At 39.0% G+C, this 17,964-nt stretch overlaps 1 pseudogene; it reads left to right on the top strand.

Annotated features, from left to right (window-relative positions):
* On the top strand, positions 1-1,671 carry LOC129035614 (putative elongation factor 1-alpha-like 3; annotated as a pseudogene).
* The last annotated feature ends 16,293 nt before the right edge of the window (positions 1,672-17,964 follow it).

Genomic DNA, 17,964 nt, shown 5'->3' on the forward strand with positions numbered 1-17,964 from the left:
TGTCATGAAAACTACCCCTAAAAGCCAAAATGGGAAAGGAAAAGACTCATACCAACATTGTCGTCATTGGACACATAGATTCAGGCAAGTCCACCACTACTGGCCATCTGATCTACAAATGCGGTGGCATCGACAAAAGAACCATTGAAAAATTTGATAAGGAGGCTGCTGAGATGGGAAAGGACTCCTTCAAGTATGCCTGGCTGGGTCTTGGATAAACTGAAAGCTGAGCGTGAACGTGGTATCACCACTGATATCTCCTTGTGGAAATTTGAGACCAGCAAGTACTATGTGACTATCATTGATGCCCCAGGACACAGAGACCTCATCAAAAACATGATTACAGGGACATCTCAGGCTGACTGTGCTGTCCTGATGGTTGCTGCTGGTGTTGGTCAATTTGAAGCTGGTATCTTCAAGAATGGGCAGACCTGAGAGCATGCCCTTCTGGTTTACACACTGGGTGTGAAACAACTAATTGTTGGTGTTAACAAAATGCGTTCCACTGAGCCACCCTACAGCCAGAAGAAATATGAGGAAATTGTTAAGGAAGTCAGCACTTACATTAAGAAAATTGGCTACAACCCCGACACAGTAGCATTTGTGCCAATTTCTGGTTGGAATGGTGACAACATGCTGGGGCCAAGTGCTAACATGCCTTGGTTCAAGGGATGGAAAGTCACCTGTAAGGATGGCAATGCCGGTGGAACCACGTTGCTTGAGGCTCTGGACTGCATCCTACCACCAACTTGTCCAACTGACAAGCCCTTGCACCTGCCTCTCCAGGATGTCTACAAAATTGGTGGCATTGGTACTGTTCCTGTTGGCCGAGTGGAGACTGGTGTTCTCAAACCCAGTATGGTGGTCACCTTTGCTCCAGTCAACATTGCAAAAGAAGTAAAATCTGTCAAAATGAACCATAAAGCTTTGAGTGAAGCTCTTCCTGGGGACAATGTGGGCTTCAACGTCAAGAATGTGTCTGTCAAGGATGTTCGTTGTGGCAACGTTGCTGGTAACAGCAGAAATGACCAACCAATGGAAGCAGCTGGCTTCACTGCTCAGGTGATTATCCTGAACCATCCAGGCCAAATAAGTGCTGGCTATGCCCCTGTATTGGATTGCCACATGGCTCACATTGCATGCAAGTTTGCTGAGCTGAAGGAAAAGACTGATCGCCGTTCTGGTAAAAAGCTGGAAGATGGCCCTAAATTCTTGAAGTCTGGTGATGCTGCCATTGTTGATATGGTTCCTGGCAAGTCCGTGTGTGTTGAGAGCTTCTCAGACTATCCACCTTTGGGTCACTTTGCTGTTCATGATATCAGACAGACAGTTGCAGTGGGTGTCATCAAAGCAGTGGACAAGAAGGCTGCTGGAGCTGGCAAGGTCACCAAGTCTGCCCAGAAAACTCAGAAGGCTAAATAAATATTATCCCTACTACCTGCCACCCCACTCTTAATCAGTGGTGGAAGAATGGTCTCAGAACTGTTTGTTTCAATTGGCCATTGAAGTTTAGTAGTAAAAGACTGGTTAATGATGACAATGCATCATAAAACCTTCAGAAGGAAAGGAGAATGTTTCGTGGACCACTTTGGTTTTCTTTTTTTGCGTGTGGCAGTTTTAAGTTATTAGTTTTTAAAATCTGTACTTTCTACTGGAAACAACTTGACCAAAAATTTGTCACAGAATTTTGAGACCCATTAAAAAAGTTTAATGAAAAAATAAAATAAAGTAAAATAAAAAGTTAGGAAACAACAGATGCTGGAGAGGATGTGGAGAAATAGGAATGCTTTTACACTATTGGTGGGATTGTAAATTAGTTCAATCATTGTGGAAGACAGTGTGGTGGTTTCTCAAGGATCTAGAACCAGAAATATCATTTGACTCAGCAATCCCATTACTGGGTATATACCCAAAGTATTATAAATCATTCTACTGTAAAGACACATGCACACGTATGTTATTGCAGCACTGTTCACAATAGCAAAGACTTGGAACCAACCCAAATGCCCATCAATGATAGACTGGATAAAGAAAATGTGGCACATATACACCATGGAATACTATGCAGCCATAAAAAAGGATGAGTTCATGTCCTTTGCAGGGACCTGGATGAAGCTAGAAATCATCATTCTCAGCAAACTAACACAGGAACAGAAAACCAAACACGACATGTTCTCACTCATAAGTGGGAGTTGAACAACGAGAACACTTGGGCACAGGGAGGGGAACATCACACACTGGGGCCTGTCGGGGGTGGGGGTGCTAGGGGAGAGATAGCATTAGCAGAAATATCTAATACAGATGATGGGTTGATGGGCACAGCAAACCACCATGGCATGTGTATACCTATGTAACAAACCTGCACATTCTGCACGTGTATCCCAGAACTTAAAGTAAAAAAAAAAAAAAAAAAAAAAGACAATATAAATTTTTAAATGAACAATGGATTTAAATAGACATTTCTCCAAAGAAAATATACAAATGGTCAACAAACACATAAACAGATATTTAACTTCATTGGTCATTAAGGAAATACAAATCAGAAGAAGATACCAAAACAAAACTGCAACAACAACTAATGAGATACCACTGCACGGCCACTAGGATGGCTACAATAATTAAAAACAAGTAAAAAATAGGCATGGAGAAACAGAAACTCTTGGGCATTGCTGGTGGGGATATAAAATGGTGCAGCTGCTGTGGAAAACGTTTTGGTTGTTTCTGAAAAAGCTAAACATAGAATTGTCATATGACCCAGCAATTCCTCTTCCAGGTATAGACTACAGAGAAATGAAAACATACAACATATATCCACACAGAAACTTATATATATCAATGGTTATAGCAGCATTATTCCTAATACCCAAAAGAAGGAAACAACCTAAGTGTCTATCAACAAATGAATGGATAAATAAAACTTCCATTTTAATAGAAAATCTTTTGTAACAGCTTTTTTATTCTTCCAAAATGAAACTGATAGATAATAAAACCTACTACAATCAAAATCTTCAAAAAAATCAACATAATGCCTAACTATTAAAGAAGGTATAAAAAATTTGTAATAAAACTGTATGTATGAAATAAAACTCTATGTTCAATATGCAAATGTGCAGGCACCAGTCATATGGGGGCAGTTAAAATAATACAGGGAAGGGATCTTACTGTGTGGACATCTCATGATGTAAACAGCATACTCACTGCTAAAGGAGACTTGTGACTGTCAGACAACCATTTGCTTAAATATCAGACTTTATTAATTCAAGGGCCAGTGCTGTGACTGCCCACTTGTGCAACTCTAACCCAGCCACATTTCTTCCAGACAATGAAGAAAAGATAGAACATAACTGTCAACAGGTGATTTCTCAAACCTACACTGCTCGAAGGGACCTTCTAGAGGTTCCCTTGACTGATCCCAACCTGAACTTGTATACTGATGGAAGTTCCTTTGTAGAAAAAGGACTTCAAAAGGTGGGGTATGCAGTGGTCAGTGATAATGGAATACTTGAGAGTAATCCCCTCACTCCAGGAACTAGTGCTCAGCTGGCAGAACTAATAGCCCTCACTTGGGCACTAAAATTGGGAGAAGAAAAAAGGGTAAATATATATACAGACTCTAAGCATGCTTACCTAGTCTTCCATGCCCACGCAGCAATTTGGCAAGAAAGTGAATTCTTAACTTCCGAGGGAACACCTATCAAACATCAGGAAGGCTTTAGGAGATTATTATTGGCTGTACAGAAACCTAAAGAGGTGGCAGTCTTACACTGCCGGGGTCATCAGAAAGGAAAGGAAAGGGAAATAGAAGGGAACCACCAAGTGGATATTGAAGCCAAAAGAGCTGCAAGGCAGGACCCTCCATTAGAAATGCTTATAGAAGGAACCCTAGTATGGGGTAAGCCCCTCTAGGAAACCAAGTGCCAGTACTCAGCAGGAGAAATCAAATGGGGAACCTCACAAGGACATAGTTTCCTCCCCTCAGGATGGCTAGCCACTGAAGAAGGAAAAATACTTTTGCCTGCAGCTAACCAATGGAAATTACTTAAAACCGTTCACCAAACCTTTCACTTAGGCATTGATAGCACCCATCAGATGGCCAAATCATTATTTACTGGACCAGGCCTTTTCAAAACTATCAAGCAGATAGTCAGGGCCCGTGAAGTGTGCCAAAGAAATAATCCCCTGCACTTCAGGCCATACATTTCAATCCCTGTATCTTTAACCTCCTTGTTAAGTTTGTCTCTTCCAGAATTGAAACTGTAAAACTACAAATGTTCTTCAAGTGGAGCCCCAGATGCAGTCCATCACTAAAATCTACCACGGACCCCTGGACAGTCCTGCTAGCCCATGCTCCGATGTTGCTGACATCAAAGGCACCGCTCCCGATGAAATCTCAACTGCACAACCCCTACTATGCCCCAATTCAGCAGGAAGCAGTTAGAGCAGTTGTCGGCCAACCTCCCCAACAGCACCTGGGTTTTCCTGTTGAGAGGGGGCACTGAGAGACAGGACTAGCTGGATTTCTAGGCTGACTAAGAATCCCTAAGCCTACCTGGGAAGGTGAGGGCATCCACCTTTAAACACGGGGCTTGCAACTTAGCTCACACCCAACCAATCAGGTAGTAAAGAGAGCTCACTAAAATGCTATTTGGGCAAAAACAGGAGGTAAAGAAATAGCTAATCATTATTGCCTGAGAGCACAGGGGGAGGGACAATGATCAGGATATAAACCCAGGCATTCAAGCCGGCAACAGCTACCCACTTTGGGTCCCCTCCCTTTGTATGGGAGCTCTGTTTTCACTCTATTAAATCTTGCAACTGAAAGAAAAAAAAAACCCTTTAGATGGTCTGTAGGTCTTCCAGCAAAAGTGATGCCTTCCAATATAACTATTTTCCAATAGCCCCATGTGAACAACCTCTTTTTTTATCAGCTCAATACATTCTTTAAGAATCACCACCACCTTGACCAGTCCTCCCCTCAAAAACATTTAGAGCAAAAGCAAGAGGGAGGAGAAGACAAAAAAAAAAAAGAAAGAAAATGAAAAGAAAAACAGTCCAGTTGGATGGATCCTAGTGAGTAATGAAGGAAAGTAGTAGACAAATAATGTGGAGATGTATGGGGCTTATTTAAGCATGTTGGAAGATATCCTATATGTTATGGTAATCCAGTAAGGGGTTTTAAGCAGGTAGAGCCATGATTCATCCAGGGCTCCCTCCCTGGTTAGAGTGTGGCCAATCAATTGAAAGGGTGCAAGTGTGGAATCTAGGGGTCTGTTTAGGAGGCCATTAGAATAATCCAAACAAGACACAAGAAGGGTGTTGGGGGTGGCAGCAGATGTGGTAGAAACAGACTGCTCTTCTGCAGTCATGGAGTCAATGAGAAAGATAGAGAAGCTGAGATTCCCAGGATGGAACAGAAGGAATAAATTCAGCACAGAGGAAGATAGAAGACTCTAATAGGAAGAAAGACAAAGAGGACTGGACATGGAGATGAGGAAAGGAATTAAGAAGAACTGTGAAGCTGAGAAAGAATGAGTTAAAGGGAAAATGGAAATAAAGTTAGAGAGATGGGTGGAACTGTAATTTGGAAGCCTTAAAACAGTAGTGGTTTATATCTTTGAGCACCAATTAAGAAAAAACTGAAATGTTGTGTACTTTTAAAAAAAATAAAGTTTTATCTTTTTAAAACTTTTTATTAGAGAAACCAATATTTGTCTCGAGTTTAAACAGGTTATTTCCCTCTTATTGAAGAATTTCACTTTTGTTGTAAAATACCAAAATTATATAACTCATCTGCTCAGTGACGTCTGGTGAGATGCAGCAGACTTTGTAGTTGAGAAAGACACTTCTGAAACCAGTCTGTCGTGTCTCTATTGACTTAGTTTCTAAGCTACTTAATTATAAAACAAAATTTTTTCATAAAGACACATAATATTGTGTTCTCTATGATAAGAGATTTTCCTGTTGCACATGAGATAAATAGCAATACTTCTAACACAAAGAACTATGCCTTAATTAACATACTTTGAATTCAAGGATTTTCATGGCAGTAACCATATTGGAGTTTAAATTTTATGAAAAAAAATGACTTCCCTTAGCCCCATTCCTGGTCTTAGGTTAGAAGCTGTCCAAGGAGAGGTCTCCCAGAGCATGGGATCTGCACTTGTCAGTACCTTTTATCCATGCTATAGAAGTTAGCTTCCTTTATCTGGGAGGTTTCTGGCTGTTGCGTTAGCCAGCCCTAACCAGCTGTGAGGTGAATGCCATCAATAGATTCTCATTATCTGCCAGAGAAGCCAACAGCTCAGTTAGAAATAGCTGTGGTCTTGCACTGCCTAGGACTACGTTTGGCTCCACCTGAAGGAGGGCACAGGAGAGTGGGTAACTGAAATTAGATGGAAGCCTTGCTCACAAAGTCAAGCCACTCAAGGATCTCTAGTAGCTGTCACTACCTTTCAGTTTTAGAAGAAATGGGTGGGTATCCAGTGGTCTTCAGTGATCCTTTTAGGACAGTATGAAATCAGCTAGAATGTTAATCCAATGCATAATCCTAGTATATATACTTACAAAAGCTCTGGACTAATTCTAGTATGTATACTTACAAAATATATCTACCCTGTTATGCCATATATAATGTATGTAGAATATTACTTATTGTGCATTATTTTATTTTTACATTTTCTCTTTAGTTTTTTTTCTAAACTTTACTCCAAGTGTAAATAATATCAAAATTACCTAACCAGGCTGCTCAGACTCTTTTTGGCTGGCTTTGATGTCACAGTGTCATCTACAAACAGATAGATGAGACTTCCCTAGAGAAAATGAGCTACAGTCATGCATTGCTTAACAATGGGGATATGTTCTAAGAAATGCATCATTAGATGGTTTTGTCATTGTGTGAATGTACTCACACAAACACAGATGGTATAGCATACTACACACCTAGGTTATATGGTATATCCTATTATTCCTAGGCTACAAAGCTTTATAGCATGTTACTGTACTGAACACTGTAGGCAAATGTAACACAATGGTAAGTATTTGTGTATCTAAACACATCTAAATATACAAAAAGTTACAATAAAAATACCATATTATCTTATGGGATCACCGTTGTATACGGGTTCTGTCACTGACAGAAAAGTCCTTATATGGTGCATGACTATATTAGCATATGCCTTTAACTGATTAGTCTCTTGGGATTAATTTTTCAGTTATCAGCATGTTCTTTGTTAGAGGCACTTTGCTGCTTCTTATTTTTGTTCTAGTGACTAAGAAATAAGTTAGTTTTTGTAAGTAAAAGTTCAAAATAACTTTAAAATAACTTCCCATTCACCATCTCCAAGATTTAAAAAATATGTATTTGTATATGTATAAGTAAAAAATAATATGAAGAAAACTTAATCTAAAAAAAAAGAATATAGAGGTGACTAAACTAAGATGCTTTTCTTATAACTTCTGGAAAACTATAGCTAGTCCTCTAGTCCTTAGCTGTAATTATAATTATTTTACCTAATTCCTCACTTTTAAAATTACTACTATTAACTGATCACTAGTAATATTTAAATGTCTCCATCCAGAAATGAAGCTTAACTCTTTCCTCAGACACTAGATAAGAGAGATGATGATAAAACATTCAATCCCATTTTTAAACAGATATTTAAATGAGCATTTATCTCTTCATTTACAGCAATTATACATTTATATCAATCACTTCTGCCTTTGCTTAAAACATTTTAGCTAGTCTTTTCTTGAAAATGTCTTCCAGGCTAGGTTATCAGCCACTTTAAAAATGTCAGTCTTATCATCTCATAATGCTATTTCATTTTAGACCCAAAAATGTTAATACCCAATGTAATTATATATCTTTTCCCTGCTCATATCTCTAAATGACTTTCAGCTTTTTCCAAAAACCAAATTGTTTAGAGGACAAACATTTGTCATCATTGAGCATATTCCAAAAAGAATGCCTTAGGCTCTGGAAAAAAATACAAGTACCCATAGATGTTTGCCCTTTCAAATGTTCAAAATATCTTCACTTCTCTCATCTCATTTATTCTTCAAGACCTTTCTTAGGTATTATTAATCTCATGCAGGGGAAGAAACTGAAGGCTGAAGTTATTCATTTATTCATTCATTTGATAAATACTTATGTAATGCCTGCTGGGGGCCAACACTGGCAGATCAGATATGTCCAAAGTTACATAGCTAGTAACTGGTAAACCAAAACCAGAACGCAGGTCCAATTTTTTGCTCTATCATACTGCCTGTAGCAGATTATATATTCCGAAAGATAAAAGCGGCCACCAATATTTCTCATTCGACATGCTCTAGAAGTTTGCCACTCCTCTCTCAAGAGGTAGGCCAGATTGCAGTGGCTCACGCTGGTAATCCCAGCACTTTGGGAGGCCGAGGCGGGTGGATCACCTGAGGTCAGGAGTTTGAGACCAGCCTGGCCAACACGGTGAAACCTCGTCTCCACTAAAAATACAAAATTTAGCCAGGCATGGTGGCACGTGCCTGTGGTCCCAGCTACTCAGGAGTCTGAGGTGGGAGAATCGCTTGAACCCAGAAGGCGAAGGTTGCAGTGAGGTGAGATTGCGCCATTGAACTCCAGCCTGAGCGACAGAGTTAAAAAAAAAAAAAGGTGAAGCTTAAATTCTTCTCCCTTTAAACCTAAACAGGCTGTGACTTGCTTGTTATTAAGAGAATGCAGTGACAGAATGAAGTAATATAACTTCTGAGGTCTGCCTTCTGAACTAGAATACTTGCTCTTAAAACTTTAAAGCCTTGCTCTGAAAGTAAGCAGTTTTCATGCCCTGAGGCTGCCATGCTGCAAAGAAGCCCAAATTAACCCATGGGGAAATACCACATGGTAAGACCCTGAGAACAAGATACACAGTCAGTCCCCATCTATGTCAATGTCTCCTCTGTTCCAAACCACACCCTCATATGACAGCAACTGCATGAGAAACCCTGAGTCTCAACTTTCCAGGTGGATCTCTTCTGAGTTCCTAATCTACAGCAACAGTTAACAGAACACTATCACTAAGAAAATTCCAAAATATTTGTGATAACTATCCATGTGGTAGAGTGTATTAATTACCCAAATTTTTTATTCCTTCCTATATTTCTGCCCTTTCCAATGTGTATTTTTAGTTCCTCATAGTATACTTGATAGCCCTTTGACTATTGACTTCTATTGGCTGATTCAAAATTGCTGATAATCATCACTGAGTACATTATCTAATAGCCACATGAGTAATTCATAACCCATTATTGCAAAGCAATCTCATATTAGTTTCTACCACCTGAAGCGCAAGTGTTACACAGCACACTAACAGACTGTTCTTGTTGATACATGATTTGGACAAGTCAGTGAAACCTTGGGATTTTTCCTAGTTTTCTGAGTTACCTTTGGTCAAAACTCCCTTTGTTGGCCTAAAACCCCTTTTATCATGGAAACAAATGAAATTAGCAGATGATACCTTTTAACTATTGTACTTAAGTAAATCACACTAAGATCCCTGGACACCTACCTCAGAGGGTAAATTATACATATTGCAATAAAATGGACAACGTGATTTAAGATCTATCTTTCCATGTACATGAACTTAAAAAAAATAAAAGAAACTTACCTTTTCTTTTACTTAAAAGTCTCAGGGGAAATTCCCAAGTAATAAACTTCTATACTTCTATACTCTCAATCATCAAAATAGCAAGTAAACAAAAGGCCCCCAAGCTATCAGACCCAACTCTCACCCCAACTTCCCTCTTTAAAAAGCAGATGTTATAAATAACAAGCAGCTTTTAAATATCACCATCTCCTGAGAAAATATTTGTCACTCTGGCTATTTCTCTGTAAGAGGTAATTGGAGAGAGGATAATGTGGTAGTTAGGCCTCCAGTGACTCAGGACTCAACTTTCTGCCCTTCCTCTTTCACTATGAGTTAGATGGGATTTTCCTGTGAGCACCCATCTCAGGATAGTCACAGATTCAGCTCTGCTTATTTAGAATCCAGAAAGAGTTTTCTACCCTTCCCTCCTGAGTATTAGAATGACCTCAGCCTGGTCAGGGAAGGGTTCTCCAGTCGAAAAAAGCTTGTGGAGATTCTTAGGGAAATTGATATGGTAGACATTAATTGGTGTGATTGCCTGGCTCACAGTGATTTCCCCAGTCATCAGTCTCTGGTGCTCCTTATCTTTGAAAGGGGTTGCTGATTCTTCTATCCCCATTTCCATTCTAGCATGTGGTCCAATGTGAACTGTATGCTCTTGTCTCCAGGGCTGGGGGAGGATGAACATGGGCTCATAACTCAAGCTAGGTGCTATGGTCTGAGTATTTGTGTCTTCCCAAAACTCCTGTATTGAAATCCTAACTCCCAAGGTGATGGTATTAGGAATTAAGGCCTTTTGAGAGGTGATTAGATCATGAAGGCAGAGCCTTCATGAATGGGATTAGTGCCCCTTATAAAATAGGGCCAAGTGAGCTTGTTTGTTCCTTTTACCATGTGAGGACACAGCCAGAAGATACCATCTGTGAGCCGGGAAGCAAGCCCTCACCAGACACTGAATATGCTGGCACTTTGATCTTGGACTTCCCAGACTCCAGAACTGTGAGAAACATACTTCTACTCTTCATAAGCCACCCAGTTTATGGTACTTTGTTATAGCAGTCCAAACGGACTAAGATACTAGGCCAATCAGTGTCCTTCCTGGGATTGTTAAAACTGGAGCAGTGAGCAATAAAGATGTGAGTCTAGAAGTATCAGCAGCCATTCCCTGACCTCCACAATATGAGGAAACCTGGGCAACAAAGAAAAGCAGAAACAGCAAGAGGCACAGAGCAAGTCCTAACAGCATTCAAGTCCTTGGTTCCAGTTATTGAAATTTCTGGAACTATCCTAAGCCCTGCCTTTCCAAGAGGGAGTTGTTTAATCTTGCATTGACTCTGGGGGCTTCACCAGCACCCTTCCAAAACACTGTTTTTATTGCACAATTTTGGTTGGATTTCTTTCACTCACAACAAAGAATTCTAACTTCTTAGGAAATGAATAACCATCTTGGATTCAAACAAGCAGTGTGAGGGTCCAGAGTCATCAGAGCCCCAGCCTTTGTCTCTGCCACACTTACTGCCAGAAATTGCCCCCCATTTTGCACAGTAAAAACTAACATGAATCCTAAGGCTCCTGTCTGCAATAAGCTCCTTATTTCAGAAGAGAGGAATGATTATTTATTGTTTTTTTTCCCTCTAGTAGCACTGAAATCATTCTTAATTTTCAGTTCTTTCATTGTTTTCTCTTTTAGTGACTTTAGCTTTTTAGAGGAGTTCTCAGTATGGCATGCATTCTTCCACAAGTTAACAATCATTACCAAAACCAAAACTAATGGATAAGCACTTTCTCCTCAGACACCTGAGCAGTCTTTTGATTTTGTTTTTTCTGTTAAGAGTATCTGTGGGAAGAAAATAAATAGTTATATTCTCTTTCCAAAGCCTGAAACCTATCTGAAGAACCCACTAACCAAGGATAAGAGAACTCTGCTTGTTGGGGTTTTGACTTAGTTGGTAGCAGGGAGTAGACAGAGATAGGGATAGATTTATATCTTCATCAACTGTAATTTCCCAAATATGAACTGGTGCCCTCCATCACAACCCTGCTGTTTGGTCTTGTAATCTGGAATCCACTAATGTAATCTCACTTGTCAATGTCTATAGAATTAACCTCATAGGTTAAGGTGACCTCTAAGGTTTAAAGGTGAGAAGAGAGAGGGGGGCACAGAAATATAACATATTTATGAAAATTAGGTCTGTTCATTCTGGCTACTTTGGGCTAATTCTCTTCAAGTGTGATTAGTGACTCACTGCTAAGGAGCCTTATTTTCCCAAAACACACGACATAGAACCTTGTCTTATGTTTCACTGCAGAGGTCTCTCAACTCTTATGTTTGTTTTTTCCTTTTTCTGTTGACATGGAATTGAATCCTTTTCAGGCAACTTTCAGCATCTCCCCATATTATTAAAAACCACCCCCTTTGAATGCTGTAAGGTGTTCTATCCACAGAGATGGAGGCATTTAGGCACCAGGTTCTTGGTGTCTCAATGTTACTGGACACAGAAGAGACTCAATAAAAATTTAGCAAGGAATGAATTTAATGTTTTGAGCCATAATGAATACCAGAAAGAGACCCACAGAAAGGAAGTATGGCTGCTTCAGGCATATTTTATTTTATTATTATTTTTATTTTTTTGAGACATGGTCTCACTCTGTTGCCCAGGCTGGAGTACAGTGGCGTGATCATGGCTCACTGCAGGTTCAACCTCCTCGGCTCAGATGATCCTCCCACCTCAGCCTCCCAGATAGCTGGGGATTCAGGCGCATGCCAACATGCCTAGCTAACTTTTTGTGTTTTGTAGATATGGGATTTTGCCATGTTTCACAGGCTGGTCTTGAAATCCTAGGCTCAAGCAATCCCTTTGCCTCAGACTTGCAAAATGCTGGGATTACAGGTGTGAGCCACTGCACTCAGCCAAGGCTTATTTTAAAGTGAGTGGGACTTAGTGTTTTTGGGGCCACAGACCCATTTCAGAATCTAAGGAAAGGGGCAGACATTTTCTCCCAGAAAGTGCACAATACATACAAAATTGCTTATAATTTTAGGAGGTCCATTGGCCTAAGAATCTGTAGATTTTAGTTATAAATTTCTTTTTTTTTCCCCTCCAACATTTATTTTAAATTTGTGGGTACATGTGCAGGATGTGCAGGTTTGTTACGTAGGTAAATGTGTACCATGGTGGTTTGCTGCACAGATTATCTCATCACCTAGGTATTATGCCCAGCATTTATCAGCTGTTTCTTCATGATGGTCTCCCTCCTCTCAACTCCACCCTCTGACAGGCCCCAGTGTGTGTTGTTTCCCCCCATGTGTCCATGTGTTCTCATCTTTCAGCTCCCACTTATAAGCGAGAACGTGTGGTGTTTGGTTTTCTGTTCCTGTGTTAGTTCGCTGAGGATAATGGCTTCCATTTCCATCCATGTCCCTACAAAGGACATGATCTTTTTCCTTTTTATGGCTGCATAGTATTCCATGGTGTGTATGTACCATATTTTCTTTATCTAGTGTATCATTGATGGGTATTTAGGTTAATTCTATGTCTTTGCTATTGTGAATAGTGCTGCAATGAACATACACATGCATGGGTCTTTATAGTAGAATGATTTGTATTCCTTTGGGTATATACCCAGTAATGGGATTGCTGGGTCAAAGGGTATTTCTGCTCCTAGATCTTTGAGAAATTGCCACGGTGTCTTCCACAATGGTTGAACTAATTTACACTCCCACCAACAGTGTAAATGTGTGTCTTTTTCTCTGCAATCTTGCCAGCATCTATTGTTTTTTGACTTTTTAATAATAGCCATTCTGATTGGTGTGAGATGGTATTTCATTGTGCTTTTGATTTGCATTTCTCTAATGATCAGTGATGTTGAGCTTTTTTTCATATGTTTGTTGGCCACATGTATGTCCTCTTTTGAGAAGTGTCTGTTCATGTCCTTTGCCTGCTTTTTAATGGGTTGTTTGTTTTTTACTTGTAAATTTGTTTAAGTACCTTATAGATGCTGGATGTTAGACCTTTGTCAGATGGATAGATTGCAAAAATTTTTTCCCTTTCCATACGTTGTCTGTTTATTCTGATGATAGTTTCTTTCACTGTGCAGAGCTCTTTAGTTTAATTAGATCCCATTTGCAAATGTTTGCTTTTGTTGCAACTGCTTTTGGCATCTTTGTCATGAAATCATTGCCCGTGCCTATGTCCTTAATGGTATGCCTAGGTTGTCTTCTAGGTTTTTTTTTATAGTTTTGGGTTTTATGTTTGAGTCCTTAATGCATCTTCAGTTGATTTTTGTATATGATGTGAGGAAGGGGTCTGGTTTCAATTTTCTGCATATGGCTAGCCAGTTCTCCCAGCATAATTTACTATATGAGGAATCTTTCCCCATTGCTTGTTTTGGTTAGGTTTGTGGAAGATCAGATTGTTATAGGTGTGCAGTCTTATTTATGGGCTCTCTATTCTGTTCCATTGTTCTATGTGTCTGTTCTTGTACCAGTACCATGCTGTTTTGGTTTTTATAGCCTTGTAGTATAGTTTGAAGTTGGTTCTTTTTGCTTAGAATTGTCTTAGCTGTTAAAGTTCTTTTTTGGTTCCATATGAATTTTAAAATAATTTTTTCTAATTCTGTGAAGAATGTCAATGGTGGTTTAGTGGGAATAGCATTTAATCTATAAATTTCTTTGGGCAATACAGCCATTTTCACAATGTTGATTCTTCCTATCTGTGAGCATGGAATGTTTTTACATTTGTTTGTGTCATCTCTGATTTCTTTCAGGAATCATTTGTAGTTCTCCTTGAAGAGCTCCTTCACTTACTTTGTTATCTGTATTCCTAGGTATTATCTTCTTTGCGGCAATTGCGAATGGAAGTTCATTGATGATTTGGCTCTCTGCTTGACTGTTGTTGGTATATAGGAATCCTAGGGACTTTTGCACATTTATTTTGTATCCTGAGTCTTTGATGAAGTGGCTTATCAGCTTAAGAAGCTTTTGGCCTGAGATGATGGGATTTTCTAGATATGGGATCATGTCATCCGCAAACAAAGATAATTTGACTTCCTCTCTTCATATTTGAATACCTTTATTTCTTTTTCTTGCCTGATTGCCCTGGCCAGAACTTCCAATACTATGTTGAATAGGAGTGGTGAAAGAGGGCATCCTTGTCTTGTGTGAGTTTTCAAGGGGAATGCTTCCAGCTTTTGCCCATTCAGTATGATATTGGCTGTGGGTTTGTCATATGTAGCTCTTATTATTTTGAGGTATGTTCCTTCCATATCTAGTTTATTGACAGTTTTTAACATGAGGGGATGTTGAATTTTAGGTTACAAATTTCTATTGAAGCAGAATATTAAGTAATATAGAAAAATATTCGTAAGTATTGGGAAGTGACTTTTGGGGCTAATTTCTGTTCACACACCTCATCAATTCTCCCTAGCCTACTGTCATGATTTAAATGAATTAAGCATTCTTTAAAACAGTCTATTAAAAAAAAAAGGATAAGGGCCCCATGTATTGGGTGGTCAGCAAAACAAAACAAAACAAACAAACAAAAAACATGGAAAAGAATATTAATTCTTCCTCCTACGAAGTTCCACTCTTTATCCCAAGTTAGAAGATTCTTACCATATCTGGCCAGGTGCAGTGGCTCATGTAATTCCAGCACTTTGGGAGGCTGAGGTGGGTGGATCATGAGGTCAGGAGTTCGAGACCAGCCTGGCCAATATAGTGAAACCCCATCTCTACTAAAGATACAAAAAATTAGCTGGGCATGGTGGCACGCGCCTGTAATCCCAGCTACTCAGGAGGCTGAGGCAGGAGAATCGCTTGAACCCTGGAGGTGGAGGTTGCAGTGAGCCGAGATCAAGCCATTGCACTCCAGACTAGGCCACAGGGCGAGACTCTGTCTCTCTCTCTCTCTATATATATATATAAATAAATTTTTTTAAAAAAGAGAAGAGTCTTACCATATCCATACCCTCAGGCTGGATATGACTGTCAAGATTGGTGACATTAACGACTCCCTTTTAACAAGATTTTATCATCTGAATCCGAACATTTGCATGATCTGTCACTCTGTGATTCTTTTTTATTTGTTTTTTTAAAGTAAGATAAAATATTTTGTAGAGGAAAATCCCTTATAAGCCCACTGGCATTGGTTTTACCCTTCCTCATTTAAATTAAAATTCAATCACCCTAATCAGCATTAAAAAAACTTTTCTAGCATTATGCTTTGATAACTCTGTTTTCTGAGAACCCAGAAGGAAACACAAAATGATATGGAATAATAGGAACATAAGTTTAAAGCTAAAGGTATAGTAATCTGTCCTGACACTATAGTTTCACAAATTTAAAAAACAGAGACACAAAGGTAAATGTAACCTTTCTAAGATCGCTGTAACTTGTCCAAGATCTCCACAACAGATTCTTTACTCTTTCTCCATTCAAAAATTATTCATTCACACTATTCACCATGTGTCATTGCAATTCTTCTCAATAGAGTAGGTATATTTTCCCACTATATTGTTGTTGGGCTTGGCCATGTGACCTGCTCTGGCCAGTAAAATATTAGTAGAGACTTTAAGTGTGCTTGCATGATTTGGCTTAGCCTCTTGCACTTTTGCTCTTCAACCTTGAGAAGAAGATATTTCATGTAGCTTCTGGACTGAAAAGTTAATGATGATAACTCATATCTACTCAAAAAAGTAACTATGAGAATATGTGGAGCAGACCTAATCTGAACCTGGAGTTTGGAGTCCAGGCAAGCTCAGCCAAAAGCATTATCATGTCCAAGATCAGATGAGTAACAGGCAACATGCAGACCCAAAGAAGAAAAGAATTTGCTCTTTTAATCTACTGAGATTTCAGGAGCTATTGCTATGCAATAGTAACACAGTGAAAAAGCTGACTAATCGTGTCTCATAAAATGAGCAATGATAAAATATTCTAACACTTTTTTCAAATCGTTGATTGACTGCAATTTGGTTTACTTGTATATAACAGAAAAACTCAAACAATAGTGGCTAGTCAAAATTGAATTTTACTATTGTCTTAGAAAAAAGTCTAGGGTTAGGCAATTTAGATATAGTTTAGTGATCTAGGAGGAGAGTAGGCACTTTCTAGTGCATGGTTCTACCATCCCCAGGATATGGCCTTCCCTTAATGGCCCGTGATTGCTAGTAGAACTTCTGCCATCCTATCCAAGATTCAGTAAGAATAAAGGAGAAAGCAAGCAAGCAGTGATGCATGCTCTTCCTTTTAAGGAGGCTTCCTGAACATTCCACAGAGTCCCCACTGAATTTTATTGGCCAGAACTTAGTCTAAGTACCATACCAAGATGCAAAGAGGCTGTGAAATATGGTCTTTAGCTGGGTAGTAAAGCACTAAACAAAAGTTATGGGGTTCCATTACCAAAAAGAAGGGGGAGAATATATACTTTGAAGCAACTGGCAGTTTCTACTGTAATGAACAAATAGTTGTTCTCCTATAGGAAGTAGGCAATATCTGAAGTATCCAACTCAGATGGATGACAATAAAAACATTAGTAAACTTTAGTGAAATAAATCATCAGAAGGGATGAGTGATAATCATGGATTTGATTATGCCATTTATTTGAAATTTGTTTTCTTGTCAATATGATGTTTTGTTATACATTATAAATGTTTGCAGTTCCATGCAGTAAATAGTACTGAGCACAATAATGTGAAAAGCATTGTGCTTGGAACTCTTAGAATCCAGATATGAATAAGACACAGTCCTAAGCTTCACGAAATTTAGTAGAACTATTGAGTTTACCAACTGTACTGGACATTTTTCTAACAAGCTGATAGCTTTCTACCTCAAGCAAGTGCTCTCTTGGCTTTTTTTTTTTTTTTTCCTGAGTGCTTTTTCCAGTGCCTCTGAAGCTTATCCAGCTCACTAGTAGAATAGATCCAAAACTTTCTCAGATTTGGTTCTTTTGGAGGAGGGCTATGGGGAGCATCCTGTGCACTGTAGGATGTTTAGCAGCGACCCTGGCCTCTACCCACTAGATGTCAGTAGTACCCCCAGTTGTGACAAATGGAAATGTCTCTACACTTTGCTAAATTTCTCCCCATTGGCGGGGAGTGCGGGGGGCGCAAAATTGCTCCCAGTTGAGAATTTTAAGGGAATTCTACTAGTTGAGTTTTTATAATTTGAAAACCAAAATATAATTAGTAGTATTATTGTGGTTACTGAAGAGACTGAGTTTCTGAAAAGCCTTGACTTTATAATAATCAAAGGTTAAAAATTAATTGAAGTGTATAAAAAACAGTCATAATATAAAATATTATGAATATAATGAGCTAAATTTTATTGATTTAAATAGAGAATATTGATGTA

The sequence above is a fragment of the Pongo pygmaeus genome, chromosome 3 (assembly GCF_028885625.2).
Source record: "Pongo pygmaeus isolate AG05252 chromosome 3, NHGRI_mPonPyg2-v2.0_pri, whole genome shotgun sequence".
Classification (NCBI taxonomy): domain Eukaryota; kingdom Metazoa; phylum Chordata; class Mammalia; order Primates; family Hominidae; genus Pongo; species Pongo pygmaeus.